The sequence below is a fragment of the Canis lupus genome, chromosome 4 (genome assembly GCF_011100685.1).
Source record: "Canis lupus familiaris isolate Mischka breed German Shepherd chromosome 4, alternate assembly UU_Cfam_GSD_1.0, whole genome shotgun sequence".
In the NCBI taxonomy this organism is placed as follows: Eukaryota; Metazoa; Chordata; class Mammalia; order Carnivora; family Canidae; genus Canis; species Canis lupus.
In genome coordinates, this window is record NC_049225.1 from 68,251,231 (window position 1) to 68,267,360 (window position 16,130).

Sequence of the window (16,130 nt, forward strand, 5' to 3'; positions counted from 1 at the left end):
CTAGGAACCAAGATAAGACAGCAAGCATTGCACAAGAAGCAAGTGGGAAAGAGCAGCTAGCCTTTGGCCAAAGCTGGTACTCTTGGTCAGAATACCTGATGGTTTCACCATTTCAAGTAAGCTGGTCTGTAAGGTTACATTTAACCCCACAGTCTGTAACTATGTTAATATCAGGATTGACCTATGTGGTACAGCTTGCTAGCATGCAGTAGGAGATGTCACTCTGTCTTTATTTAAACTAAATTCGAGACGAGAGGTTTTCTCACCCTTCATCACCTGGAGTGTGTGTGTGTGTGTATGTGCTTGTGTGTATAATTTTTCTTTTTTCAACGGTCATGGTACTTAAATCTTCACTCTTTAACCAAAGTAGCCAGGCAGATCTGTGTGATCTATGGGAACTCAACTTTTAGTCTGCTGCCCTTAAACCATTTTTCTCATTTCAAATTTAGACTTTTATCTATTAACAGAATATCAAGCATTGCTATCCACTTCTACCTACCAGTCAACTTGTTTGGTTCCATAAACAATCATCTTTGTATTACAATGGTACTATTTGTAGATCCATTGAGTGTTTTATTACATTTTCCTGCACTGTTTAAAATAAATAAATGGAAGATGGAGGAATTTAACATGCTAATATTAGCAGTAATACAATTAAGACAAAGATGGAGAGAGCATGAAGTAGACCAAATATTGATGTTGCAACCTCAGTAGTTCCTTGGGTGAAATATGAAATTAGCTTCGATATACAGGTCAAGGAGAGACTGTAAAAAGAGTCAGACCACTCAAGGTGGTAAGCGGCAGTTTTAATAAGCAAGGGAACTTACATATGAGGCTTCTCTTGGGTGGCTACAAAATAAGTAGATCTCCACACCTACCTGTCAGAATCTTAAAGTTTATGTAGAAGCCTTAACTGGATTCAGTCATTTTTTCAGTCCAGATGGTCTCAAAATACCTTACTCTCTCAAGGCTATGTCCTTGAAGCAGCTCATAGTGTGGAAATGGTGGGCAGAATGTACATCCCCAGGACAGGAGAGGGAGTGAAGAGTCTGTAATTGCCCGGGGCTAGCTCATGGGTCAACTGACCGTCATGTCCATATGATGACATCCTCCAACATCAAAGGAGTGTCTCTTCAGTCTCATTTGGATGCATATTAGAAGTTACTTTGTTGGTTATATGTTTAATTCCAATAGAAGAGAAAATAATTTTAGAAATCTTTAAAATACCCATAAGGTATTGTTGAAGAGAAGTTCCTGGGTTGGTCAGCCAGATAACTGCCTCTTGATTTCAGCTTAGGTCATGATCTCAGGTCATGGGATTGAGCCCTGTGTCAGGCTTCGTGCTCAACATAGAGTATACTTATCCCTTTTCCTTTGCTCCTCCTCCTGCTCTTTTTCTCTCTCTCTAAAATAAATAAATAAATAAATAAATAAATAAATAAATTAATTAATTAATTAAAAAATTCTTTAAAAAAGGATATCATTGAAGATTATAGATCCAAAAAGTGAAGTGTTATAACAGAGGAAAACAGAAAGAGTTCAAAAAGTTATAGATTGACATTTCATATCAACAAAATATTCTACTGCTCCTCTAAAGAACTTCACAGGATTATACATCATTTAATAGAGATATAACTTTCTTCAGTCTTTTAATCAAGAGAATTAGAAACCCAGACTTAGCCTTTCTTCTGTCAATATTTTTAAAAAATTATTTATATAGAGCAGAAAATCAGTAAAATTAAAAAAAGAAATCAATAGAGAAAATCAATGAAAGCTCATTCTTTGAAGATACCATTAAAATTGTTAAGCCTTTAACCAGGCTAACTAAGAAAAAAAGAGAGAGGGCATAAATTGTTAATACCAGAAATGAAAGAAGGGATATTACTACAGATACCATGGAGATTTAAAGGATGATAAAAGAATACTGTGAACAACTCTTTGCCTACAAGTCTGATGACCTAGATAAAACAAATTCCTTGAAAAATACAACTTGCCAAAATTTACTACAAGAAGATATAGACAATCTTAATAGGCCTATATTTATTAAAGAAATTGAATCAATAATAAATAATCTTCCAAAACTGAAAGCAACAGGTTCCGATGGGTTGGTTGGCATGTTCTACCAAATACGTATGGAAGAAGTTACACCGATTATCTACAATTCCTTTCAGAACATAGAAGTAGAGGGAGTACTTCTTAACTTATTCAACAGGTCCTTATAATCCTAATGCCAAACCAGAAAAAACATTATAAGAAAACTATAGATCAGTATCTCTCATAAACATAGATGCAAAAATTCTCAACAATATATTAGCAAATAAATTCAACATTGTATAAAAAGAAGAATATGCCATGACCAATTGGGTTTTATCCCAGGTATGCAAGGCCAATTCAACATTTGAAAATCAACTAATGGGGATCCCTGGGTGGCGCAGCGGTTTGGCACCTGCCTTTGGCCCAGGGCGTGATCCTGGAGACCCAGGATCGAGTCCCACATCAGGCTCCCTGCATGGAGCCTGCCTCTCCCTCTGCCTATGTCTCTGCCTCTCTCTCTCTCTGACTATCATAAATAAATAAAAATTTAAAAAAAAAAGAAAATCAACTAATGTAATCCATCATATCAACAGGCTAAAGAAGAAAAATCACATGATCATATCAATAGATGCAGAAAAAGCTTTGGACAAAATTTAGGACCCATTCATGATTTTCAAAAAAGTCTCAGCAACAAAGGAATATAGATGAACTCCTTCAACTTGATAAAGAATATCTACAAAAACAAACCTTTCAGCTAACATCAAACTTAATGATTAGAAACTCAAAGCTTTCCCTGTAGGATTGAGTAGAAAGCAAAGATGGAATCTCTCACTTCTCCCTTTCAATATCTGGGAGTTCTAGCTAATGCAATAAGGCATGAAAAAGAAATGGAAGTATATGGATTGGGAAGGAAGAAATAAAATTTTCTTTGTTCACAGATGACATTATGACCTATGTAGAAAATTTGAAAGAATTGATGGGGAAAAAAACCCTTCTAGGACTAATAAGCAATTATAGCAAGGTTGCAGTATATAAAATTAATATATGAAAATCAATCACTTTCTTAATATACTAGCAAAGAACACATAGAATTTGACTTAGGAACACGATATCATTTGCATTAACACCTCTGAAAATAAAAAATTTAGGTGTCACTCTAGGAAAATAAGTAAAAGTTCTCAATGAGGAAAACCACAAAACTCAAATGAATGAAATCAAAGAAGAGCTAAACAAATAGAGGAATATTTGGTGTTTATGGGTAGGGAGACTCAATACTGTCAAGATGTTAATTCTTTCTAACTTGACTTATAGATTTAATGAAATCCCAATCAAAATCATAACATGTTATTTCATGGATATTGACACTAAAGTTTATATGGAGAGGCAAAAGACTCAGAATAGTCAACTTAATATTGAAGGAGAACAAAGTAGGAAGACTGACATATCTGACTTCAAGACTTACTATATAAAGTTATAGAAATCAAGACCGTGTGGTATTAGTGAAATAATAGACAAGTAAATGAATAGAACAGAACAGAGGGCCCAGAAACAGACTCATAAATATTAGTCAACTGATCTTTGACAAGAAAGCAAAACATGCAATGAAGCAAAAATAGTCTTCAACAAATGGTGCTGGCACAACTGGACATCAAATGTGTAAAAAGTGAATCTAGATGTATACCTTACACTCTTCACAAAAAATTAACTCAAAATGAATCACAAACCTAAATGTAAAAGGTAAAACTATAAAACTCCTAGAAGATTACATAAGAGAAAACCTAGGTGATCCTGAGTATGGTGATAGCTTTTTAGATACAAAACCAAAGGCATGATCCATGTAAGAAATAATTGATAAGATGGTATTAATTAAAATGAAAAACTTTATGCTCTGTGAATGACAATGTCAAGAAAATGAGATGATAGGCCACAGATTGGGAGAAAATATTTTCAAAGGACGCATCTAATAAAAAACTGTTATTCAAAATATCGAAAGAACTCTTAAAACTCAATAATGGGAACACAAAAAATCCACTTAAAAGTGGGCCAAATACCTTAACAGATACCTCACCAAAGAAGATATACAGATGGGAAATAGACATATGAAAATATGCTTCACCTCATATGTCATCAGGGAACATAAGTTAAAACAACAATGAGATACCACTATATACCCATTAGAATGGTCAAAATCTGTAATACTGATAAAGCCAAATGCTGATTAGTATGTAGAGCAAGAGGAAGGTCATTCGTTTCTGGTGGGAATATCAAGTGGTATTGTCACTTCAATAGAGAATTTGGTGGATTCTTAAAAACTAAATATACTCTACCATTAAATTTAGTAATCACATTCCTTAGTATTTGCCCAAAGGATTTGAAAACTTACATCCACACAAAATCCTGGACATAGATATTTATAGCAGCTCTACTCATGATTGCCAAAACATAGAAGCAATATCCTTCAGTAGGTGAATGGATAAACTGTGGTATGTCCAGATGATGAAATATTATTCAGTGCTAAAAAATAAATGAGCTATTAAGCCATGAAAAGACATAGAAGAAACTTTAATGTATATTACTAAGTGAAAGAAATCAATCTGAAAATGCTATATTCTATATAATTCCAAATATATGACACTCTGTAAAAGGCAAAACTATGGAGACAGAAAATTATCAGTGCTTACCAGTGATTGGAAGAGATGAGGGATAGATAGGGGGAACATTGGGGATTTTTAGGGCAGTGAAAATATATGGTATTATCGTTGAATACACAGGTTTGAATGGGTCCACCCATAGTGGATTTTTTACAGTCTAATATTATAAATTTATTTTCCCTTCCTTATAATTTTCTTAATATGTTCTTTTCTCTAGCTTATTTATTGTAAGAATATAGGTTATAGTACATGTAACATATGAAATATGTATTCATCAACTATGCTATTGGTAGGGCTTCTTCTGGTCAACAGTAGTCTATTAATAATTAAGTTTTTGGAGAGTCAGAAGTTATATATGGATTTTTGCCCATCCCCAATCCCTGTGTTGTTCAAGAGTCAACTGTATAACAATGGATATATGTCATTATACATTCATCCAAATTCTTAGGATGTATAACAGTGAAAGAGAACCCTAAGGTAAACCAAAGATGTTAGGTAATGATGATGTATAAATGTAGGTTCAACAATTGTAACAAATGTACTATACCACTCTGGATGAAAATGTTGATAATGGATGCAGAGGTTATGTGGGTGTAAGGGCAGGGGTGTATGGGAATCCTCGTACATTTCTCTCAAGTTTGATTAAACTTAAAACTGCCATAAAATAACAACGTCTTAAAAATAAAGTCTACTAAAATAATTTCTAAAACATCACTAAAGTTATTATTATAATCTTCTTTCCATTTCTTGCAAATTACCATCATGGATTCCATTTTTCTTCATTACACTTTTTTTTTTAAATCAAAAGTGCCTTCAGTTAAACTAAGAGAACTATAATTTGAGGTAAGAAACAAATTCATAAAATTAATTTTCATTGCATATTATTAATGCTTAATCCTTATTTTGAATATTCATAGATGTATGACATACAGGTTAAAAGCTGTAGTATTCATCTTATATGTAAAGAATTTTAGAATTATTATTTGTTCTCTGAGAAGAGACCTCACCTCCACCCCTTTAGATAGTCTACTTTTAATCACACTCTCAGGGAAGCTGTATGTGTAAAAGTAGCAAATTGCATCTAAATATTTGTTTTATACCTTCACAAAACGTATAACCTACTGTCCACAATTCCCATTCTTTGAATCACACCTTTGGGTTAAGGCTGTTATTACAATGTAGACAACAGAAGTGAAGCCCATTATATTTCAAAATAAAAACAAAGAAGAGTAATTTTTTTGATGGGCATTTTTCTAAAATGTATTGCTCACATTCCTACATTATTAGAGCATATAGAACATGATGACAAGTGTTATTAGTTATTTTTAATCTTACTAGCATATATTATTCTACCACTTGGTATAATACTCTTAGGTTCTAATAAAATATAAATATAGGGTTTTATGGATTTACCTATAAGTATATTTAATAGCAATGATTTAACTTACACAAATTTCATGTCTGTTTTTCATATATTTTTATTTCTTCTCTTTTTTTCTAATAATATTATACTTTCTACTTTTAGCCAATCTTATAAAATTACATTTAAGAGGCTTTTAATAAGGATCTGAGAGTTACTGCTAGGAATAATAATTATGAGTTTGAACATATAGTTTTGGAATTTTTGTTTGGCAACTGAGATGCTTCTTGGTCTCAGTTATCTTCTGTAAGATGGAAATCACCCAGTGAGTGACAGCTGGAAATGTGAATGTTATAATATGCTTCAGTTTACTACTGAATTTATAAGTATTCCTAAATGATCGGTAAACTTTCCCCATCCTTTTATGACCAAAATATTTCAGGAATGTCAAAAATAACCAAAGAAATATTTTTAAGTTTTTAAAAATATGTGCAAATATGTAGAAGTATCTACATATGCACATATATTTACATATATAAATATATAATCTAAACAGATTATATAAAACGTCTACATTTTTCTGTATTAAGAATTTTTGTTAAAGAAATAAAATGCATGGAAACAACTAAAGTTTTTTATAATCTCACAGATTCCCTTCTTCTTTCTCGGATGCAGCCACTTGCCTGAGAATGATGGGTATCCTTTCTGTTCAAAGTTGTATACATTCACAGTGTACATGTGTTAATAACTCATTTGTGTAATATAGCACTATATGTTTTTAAAATTAAAAAAAACAGTATCATAGTTGGTGTAGCATTTTGCAATGTGGTGTCACTCAAACTTTTTCAAGATTGATCTTTATAATTCATGCAGTTCTACTTCATTAAATTTTAAATGCTGTGCAGTATTCCATTGTATGACTAACACAATTTATATGAATTTTTCACTCTTTTAAACAGGGCTGCTATAAACATTGCCATACTTATCTCATTATGTATATTACATCTTAATAAGCATGTGGGAGAATTTCTCTAGTTTATACAGCAGGCATTGGAATAACTAGGTTACAGAATAGACACATCTTCACATTGACTAGATACAAAACACTCTCAAGGTGGTGCCAACTTTTATTTTCTCCAATAATGCTTTGACATTTCCATTTTCTCAATTCCTTACTAACTGCTGATTTTGCCAGATTTAACCTTTTTTTTTTTTTTTTTTTGCCAATCTGTTGGATGTGTTATAGTTTGCTCATGTTATTTTAATTTGTATTTCCATCATTATCAGGGAAGTAGAGCATCTTTTCTGATGTTTATTGGACATTCAGGTCTTGTTTTCTGTACACTGCATATTCATATCTTTTGCTTATTTTCCTATTAGGTTGTTTAAATCTTCTTATATTCATTTGCAGTTATATTTGTATATTTGAATACTCATTATTGGCTAATTATTTGTGTTACAATGATCTTTTCCTAGTTGGGTAATTGTTCTTTAAATTTATTTATGGTCACTTTTTTTTAATGGTCACTTTTATTTCATGCAAAATGTGTATGTTCTTAAGTTTAAATGTAAAGGAATTGAATATATGAATATGAATATATTGAATTGAATATATTAGTCTTCTCCTTCTTGGCCTATACTTTTTTGTTTCTTCATGAAATACTTCCTACTCCAATGTCTTAGAGATATTCTTTTAGCTGGGATTTATTAATGTACATTGTGCTACATACCTATCTCACTTAGTTTTTTCTTTTTTTTTTTTAATTTTTTTTCATTTATTTATGATAGTCACACACAGAGAGAGAGAGAGGCAGAGACATAGGCAGAGGGAGAAGCAGGCTCCATGCACCGGGAGCCTGATGTGGGATTCGATCCCGGGTCTCCAGGATCGCGCTCTGGGCCAAAGGCAGGTGCTAAACCGCTGCGCCACCCAGGGATCCCTCACTTAGTTTTTTCATACAAAGAATCTATTTTATATTTCTTTTGGAATCATTGACATCTTTTGAATATTGAGTTTTCATTGGTGTTAAATATTCATTTTTTATAATAGTGTGGTTATATTTCACCTTCCTTTTCAGATATTAATTCCTTGGATAAAATGACCTTTCATTTTTCATCTTACTATTCCTTACTATTATTATTATTATTACTATTGTTAGTGATAGTAACAAGCTATGCTCAGTTGGAATGCAATACTCATCATTTGTTCAGAGTCAGCATCAAGGGCATTTTGTGCAAGAGCAATGACTAATCCAGGAAGCAAATCAACAGAGTTACAGTTACTATAGTAATGATGAGTTACCATGTGCCAGATATTATACTTAATATTTTACTTGAATTAGGTAATTTAATTGTTACAAATATTCCTTGGGATAAATTCTGTTATTATCCTTGTTTTCCAGAGGATGCAGAGAGGTTTAATAACAGTCTGAGCAGTTGCCAGTGTTGACCATAACCCAAAACCTACTTGTTCCAAAGTCTTCACTGTTACTTAGGGACATGATTATTGTGAAACCAACAGGAAAGTATCTACCTAAATTATTTGGCTTGTGTTGTCAGTGTGTCTATAGCCACCCAAGAAATATTAACTTGTGCCATAGCCCAATGTTTTGCACTCCCTTGAGAATAATTTCTGGTATATCAAAGACGACACAATGTTAGTTTGCTGTGGGATTTTTCTTTTTAAATCAAAGTGGCAAGCCTTAATCATCCAATAATTGACAGTAAGAATGAACTGAAGAATGAGATTTTAAAGATGGCTAGTATAACATATAGAGAAATGGAGTCACTATGTTGTACACCTGAAAATAATGTAACATTATATGTCAACTATACTCAAAAAAAGATGGCTCATTCATAAGTGGAGAGCAGATGCATTAGAAGAAAACTGAAATAGACATTTTATCCCTGTGTGAAATACTCTAAAAATATTGAGAGTGGGGAAAAATGATAAACCTGTTTTTGGCTTAAACCATGCAGAAAATAAAGAAACCTAACATCACATGATACGTCACTTCAGAGGAGTAGTTCCATCTCTCCACTTTGAGAATTCCCTAGTAATGCTAGTTTAGCTGCTTTTGTCCCGCTATTGACAGAACGCATTCTGTTGTTCATTAGTGAAGAAACATATTGAGTTCCCAGCATAATATAAAATTTACAAGCTAAATAAGATTTTAAAAATATGCTATGTAGTGTAATTACAGCTTTAAATTTTTCCAGTAATGTGTAATAGTCTGAATCAATACAATAGCATTCTATAAAACATATTATTAAAATTGTTCACTTAACTCTTAGAGGAGAAAAGGTAGGAAAGGCATTTTCCACAGTAAGTATTAAGATATCTTTGTAAATTAGTTTCTTGCCATTTCAACAAATATTTTTTGAGAGCTTGCTTTAACCAAGGATACCAAGTTTAAAGATTTAGTCATCATTATCCTTGAAGAAGTCATCATCTTGATTAGTGGGCTATTATTAGCCATTGCTTAGCTATATCCTGAGAGGGTAGGCAAAAGGACAAGTAAGATTTGGTGGTAGATTGATTGCAAAAATGGCCCATTCTATTCTCTGTAATCATGCCTTTTGCAATATGACTTTGTAGCTCCTCCCATTAAGAAATGGAGTCTGGCCTTGTTACTTGCTAATAAAATGTGACAGAAATAACAGCATACAAAATCCACATTTAAGCCATAAGAAATCTCTCTCAAAATCCTGCCATATCCATGAGAACAAGATTGGAATAGTCTGGATTGCGAACCCCTGTTGATTAGCTAGTTGATGATAGAATGAATTAGGAGCAAACATATTTGAGATCAGTTCATGTTGTTTTAGATCAGTACTGGTCAGCCCACCCACAGCTCATGAGAAATAATAACTGATTATTAAATTAAAGCTTAAAATGTTAGGCATTAGGTTTTGGGGTGCTTTGTTACATAAAAGTAGCAGACTGATACATATAGGAAAAATATTTGTGCATATGGAGTAGACGTTTAGGCAATTGGGAACCTATAAGAATGTTCCTCGGTGGGTATGTGGTGGGAAAACACTGAAATGAAGACAGCTGAGGAATTATCAAGTCAAACTTACCAACCTTACAAGCTTTCCAAAGTCAGGGCTTTTCTACAGGTGTTAGCAGGCTTCCAAATGTCTTCATTTATGCTTATGATAGTCAGTTTTTAGGCTCAAAAATCTGGTGGCAAAAGACCATAGAATGTGAGAACTAATAGAAGCTTCAGAGATTTCATACACTCATTTTGCAAATAAATAAGAATAGGGACCCAGCAGTGATCAATGAGCAGTCCTAAGTCACACAGGTAACTCTTAGTTCTCATTCTTGTCACTCACGTTTAATTACAATGTTATTTTGGATCTTGTCAGTGTTCTATGGATCTATGCCCCCTTTTCACTGTTTCCTCCAAAGTTTATGGCTTCATTGGTATTTGACTTACGTCAATGACCTATTTCTTGCTCTTCTTTTTGCATAATAGGAGCACCACTGGTATCTTAGGCAGGACGATCTCAGTGTGAGAGACTGTCTTGTGCATTACTAGACATTTCATTTCCTCAATCCCAAGGTAATAAATGGTTTTTCTCACTGATATATTTTGTGTATCTTGCCATACCTAAAAATAAAAATTAAAGAAAAAATACCCCTACATAGTTACAGTTATGCCCCTCTCCCACTGACACTATGGAGGGTGTACTGAGCCACTACAAACACTCTTGAGAAACCTTTTGTCAATCACTTCTCTTAAAGCCTTCCTTGGTGAATCTAGCCCATTTTATTCTTTGAATTTTCTGTCTATAGCAACAATTGATACTTTATTATATTTATTCATAGCTTCTAATTATTAGCATCACATAATCCAACATATTATTTTATACAGTTTGTTTCATTTAATGGCTCTTGTGGATAAGCCCTGTGTTCTGGGCTAGACCTTAAACTCTTTGGGCTTTTCTCGTTCTTATAGCACCTTGCTCAGACTGGGTCTGTGGTTTATATTCCCCGTCTACTTATTGATCAATTAACTATTGGAGACTTTACCAGAGAGCAACATACAGCTACTGAAGTGATAGTTACTTTGAATTTAATTTTGCTGCATTCTGCACTTTGTTTAGCCTTTCTCTGCATTTCCTACCTTGCTACAGCACTGTGAGCTACTGTCCTCCTACAGACTACAAAAATATACCATTGTCCTGTGAATTATGAGTCTTGCTGCCTAGTTATTACTGAATCAGAAAGACCTCTTTAAGCTTGAGCTCCTTTTATCCATGTGACACACTGGATGGCTTTTAAATCCAGTGTATTGTCAGGGCCCTCCTGGGGGAAGCGTCCCTTCAGTTATCACATTCACTAATAATGCCAAACCTTTCCCACCTGTTTGCATTAACCTTTTCATTTATTATTCTTTGGAACCATTTCAAACTTACTATCAAATAATAACCTGCCATCATGTAACTGTGTACATTATGGCTGTCTTCCCTCCTCCACATCTCTTCCCCTTCAAACATTCAACTTTCCTCCCCACTCCAATCCCCAAACTAGACATTACTGCAAAAGAGTCATGAGGTTCTCCAGCATTTCTCTGTCCCAACAATTCATTTTCAGAAACATAATGCATTTAATCTTTCTAAATTTCTCTGACCTTCTTAGGCTTTCATGTGGGAACACAATGCTCAGTTTGTCAAAGTGGTAGAGCATAAAAAAACCCTTTGCAGTTTAGTACAGGGAAATGGAACCCTGAAAATCAATTTGAGGAATAATCATCTGACAGTTGTTCAAACCCCAGATGGAGCAAATCAGACTTATTACTGCTCCAAAATATACCTTCAATTTTGATAGAGTTTATATACAAGAAAAACAGTCATTTCATACTGACATTACTTCTTACATTTTTGTTCAATTTTAACAACCTACACAAGAGCAACAACCTTTACCCCTAATTTCTGCCCTTCATATCAGAGGCCAGAAACCCTACAAGCCATTGATGATCATCCTATTTACTTAGCAGAGCTTTAGTTGGGCCCCATGATTTTAGCTCACCCTGGAGATGAATTATACAGTTCCTGTTTTCAGCATGAGGCTGTTACTCCCAGTGTTAACTTGAACATCTGTGGATTTTGATATCTGCCTACCCAGAAGGCATGTGGTTCTCTTTTTGAAGTACTCACGTTAAATGTTAATTGGCTCCTTAGGGGAGTATTCTTTATGTAAATAAAAGATAATTTATACTTTGTACTTAACATTTTTCTTCCTGTTGATTTTGGGATAGAGCTGATGAGAAATGTAATGTTCCTTTAGCCACAGGGAAGAGGTGAGGATGGAGGGGTAGAAGGTTTATTTACCTGTTTCCTTAACACACATTTATTCCCAAGGCACTTTTTCAGGACAGTAGAATATCCTTTTTGGGCACAAATGTTGGTAATACATTTCTCAGGGTGAAATATTTAGCAATATCCAAATCCATTTTTATTAGGGCATTGGGGGATGTATCAGAGTAGTCCTATGTCAAAAAGTCTTGGAATTCCATACTCCATTAGGAAAAGGTGGTTATAAATATGATGGAAAGAGGCAGGTGTGTTTGGCACATTTGTATGTGGTTTCTAATGTGTGATCTGAACAAATGGCAAGGAATGGGTAGAAATCCCCATGTCTCCTCGTCTTCTAACAAGTATATCTCTTGTGCTATAGAGTGAATAAGAATGGAAAACTCTATAAAGGAAGACCAGTTGTTATGTTAGCAACTCTGTCAATAAATTGATCCTTAATTGTTCATATTGACTTGTTCAACACAAATGGCAAATGTCTTTATGAATCCAAATCTGAGAGGGATTGAGGTCACAAAGAATTCTTTTCACTTCAAGAATTGGTAGTCCCTGTACTGCTAAGGTCATTGTTTTAAAATTAGGGATTATTGGTCCTCCTCTTCTAGGTGTGTGTACCCTAAAAATTTGCCCAATACTTCACGAAACAAGCCTAAATCTACTTCAAAGGTTAAAGGTTATCCTTGTTTTAGGAAACAAGCCTAAATCTACTTCAAAGGTTATCATAGGCTAACAGTGGTTTTGAGTTTCATGGGAGAATTACAACATAGCTTAAATATGTATGAGCTGGCCTGTGTGATTACCTGACTATAAACCATTTTATGGCAGTTCTATAAGTCCACTGTGGACATGTTTATGTCCTCTTTCTTTCTGGCAGTTAGATTCAAAGCAACTCCCATAAAGTTGAAATGATCCTCCTCAGATGAGAAAGTGGTGATTATTCTACTGAGAGATAGAGATAGAAAGAGAAATAGAGATAGATGGTGGTGGGGGGTGGGGTAGAGAAAGAAAGAGAGGGGTAGAGGGAGAGGGAGAGAGAGAGAGAGAGAGGCCTTGGATTCTACTCTGGAAACTCCTGGTGAGTTTCCTGGTGCAAGCTGTACATGCTTGGAGGTCAGGCCAGCTTCAGCCACAGCTGGTCTATCTTTGTGTCAACTACATATTAGGCTCATGTATAAGCTTTTATTCAAATTAAGAATTCACAAAGTTAAACCCATGACAAAAAGCTTAAAAACTACTTTTTAGTATATTACAATTGGCAAAATTAATTGTTGATGTCACGTCTCTCTTCTACCTTCTTTCTATGTCCTTATTTTCTTGATCTTTATTCCAGTCAATCAACCAAGTCTCTATGGCCTCCTTTTAGAAAGCTTAAATTGTAGGAGTAATAGAAGATGGCACCATTCTATGGCTCAGAACCCTTTTTTACAAGACCCCTCTCTCCATAATCTTCTCCTTTTTTCTCTCCCTTTCTCATTCTACTTCAGAAGTATACATACAGCTATTCTTTCCCAGTTTTATGTGTCCTAATTTGTTCACCTTTTACTGGGGCTTAGTTTCTTCTATTAAACATATGTATGAAACTATTCAGAGAAAAGCAAAGCTTTAGCTTCAGGGAACCTTTGACCCTGACAAATGTGCTTTCTAAAGCTTGCCATACTTTTCTTGGCAGGCTTCTTCCACTCCCTTATAGCACTTCTCTCTGCCCCAGGTGTGCTCTACCTGGCTGCTGCACATCACAGGGCAAGAGTAAATTCTCAGTGAACATGGTACAGGGGTTGACAAACTTTTCCCATAAAGGGCCAAATAGTAAATGTTTTAGGCTTTGCAAACCATCCATGGTTTCTCTTGCAACTACTGAACTCAGCAGGTGGGTCACAAAAGTGGCCAAAAGCAATACACAAATGAGTAGGCATAGCCATGTTCCAATAAAACTATGTTCATGTACATCGGCATCTGAATTTCAAATAATTTTCATGCATCGCAAAATATTCTTCTTCTTTTGGTTTCCCCCAACTGTTTAAAAGTATAAAAAGCAGGGGTGCCTGGTGCCTGAAGTGGTGTAGTTGGTTAAGTGGCCACTCTTGGTTTCCACTCAGGTTATAATCTCGGGGCCTTGAGATCAAGCCCCATGTCAGGCTCTGCACTCAGCATGGAGTGTGCTTATGACTTTCTCTCCCTCTCCTTCTGTCCCTCCCCACTAAGGCTCTCCCCCCACCCCCAAATAAGTAGATCTTTAAAAAACTGTATTAAAAAGCAGTCTTAACTGGTAGGCTGAATAACATAAAAAAAAAAACAAAAAACAAAACTACCAGGCCGTGAACCAGATATGGCCTGAGAATTATAGTTTCAAGACATCTAATATAAAGGATAAATTCTCAGAGACTAGGAATTTTATGGAAATGGCATGAAGTTTAATCTACTTCTATTTTGGCATGGGTCAATTCACTCAGATGGGGCTCTTTACATATGATACATCTCAAGGTTTCCTTATGGCATCCAATTATCCCAAATCATAAGAGAAGAGAGAAGTATTCAATTTTGAAAAAACTGAAATTACTCAGGAAGCCAGATTTTAGAACATTATGATCCACACATGTCACCTTTTAAATTCTCATGACCCACATGTGGTCTCCTCCTGTGGTGTGTTTTCCCTCTACATTTACCTTCATCTGAAAGGACTTCAGAAAGGGTGGCTACCTAAATGATATTACTCCCCTCCAAGCATGATACCGAAGGAAGGGGAGCAGCAGGATTGGAAAAAAAAAAATCACGAGGGGAAGAAAAGATTTTTACCCCCTCATGGAGGTTTCCATAGAGAAAACCATTAACACCCATGACCTAAAATGGGAATAGAAAGTTCAAAAGTTGTCTCCAGTGACCTCAAGAATCATTTATACAATACCCCACTCTCTTCCTCACCCTTCAGTAAAAACCGTCTTCCGAGAAGAACAAAATTCCCAGGACATGCCCTTGATGGCATTCACCAGCCAACACTGCTTTTCACCTGCAGGCCGTTGAACTCTTCAAAAATACAAAAGGCTTGCCTAGACCAAGGATTAAAAGAAGTTGGCTTCCAATGAGCTTTTCACCAACTTTGTTGCTTTCAGAGCCAAAGTCTACCATCTATAACCAAGCAATGAAACAACTGCATCATTTGAACAGCGGAAAATTGAGTAGGAAAACTGAATTCTGAATCTGAAGGACAAAGCACAGAACCAAAGACCCTTGCTTAGAAGTGAGTTCTTGCTTTTCTATTTATCTTTTTGTTGTTGTCGTCAGACTATTTTTCCAACTAGATATTCATACTACGAAGTTCTACTTACAGGCAATTTGATATCTCTGGGGAAAAAAAACAACAACATACAACTTGAAGAAGAGATGGGTTTTTACAGAAAGTAAAAGAATCATTTGTTGGGATGGCTTATGAAAACCCTGTGGCAAGGACATTGTATTAGTACAATCAGTTCCCAGCTTATAAGTGGATTGTGAGCCAAAAGTTTGTAAATCAATTGTTTGTAACTTGGAAGGCCTTTGCCTATAGAAACAGTGTTGCAGGTGGTGGCTGAACACTGACATTTTGTGCCACAGCTTGTCTTACATTTGAAATGGTAACACAACATTGTTTGAGCTTCTCAGACTGAAGTATGCAGGGAGGAGACAATGAATACTTCCAGCCATGGAATAATCATGGTGCATCTTTCTGATATGTTCATTTTGTTATAAAATTTAGGGAAGGGATTCCCGGGTGGCTCAGCAGTTTA

At 34.9% G+C, this 16,130-nt stretch overlaps 1 long non-coding RNA gene across 1 annotated transcript; it reads right to left on the bottom strand.

Annotated features, from left to right (window-relative positions):
- Window positions 1-680: 680 nt before the first annotated feature.
- Window positions 681-10,234, bottom strand: LOC111095727. The gene is made up of 3 exons (XR_005357643.1): window positions 10,133-10,234; window positions 4,418-4,548; window positions 681-1,405 (listed from the first exon to the last, which is right to left on the bottom strand). It is a non-coding gene; the product is annotated as an uncharacterized LOC111095727 (long non-coding RNA).
- Between the last annotated feature and the right edge of the window lie 5,896 nt (window positions 10,235-16,130).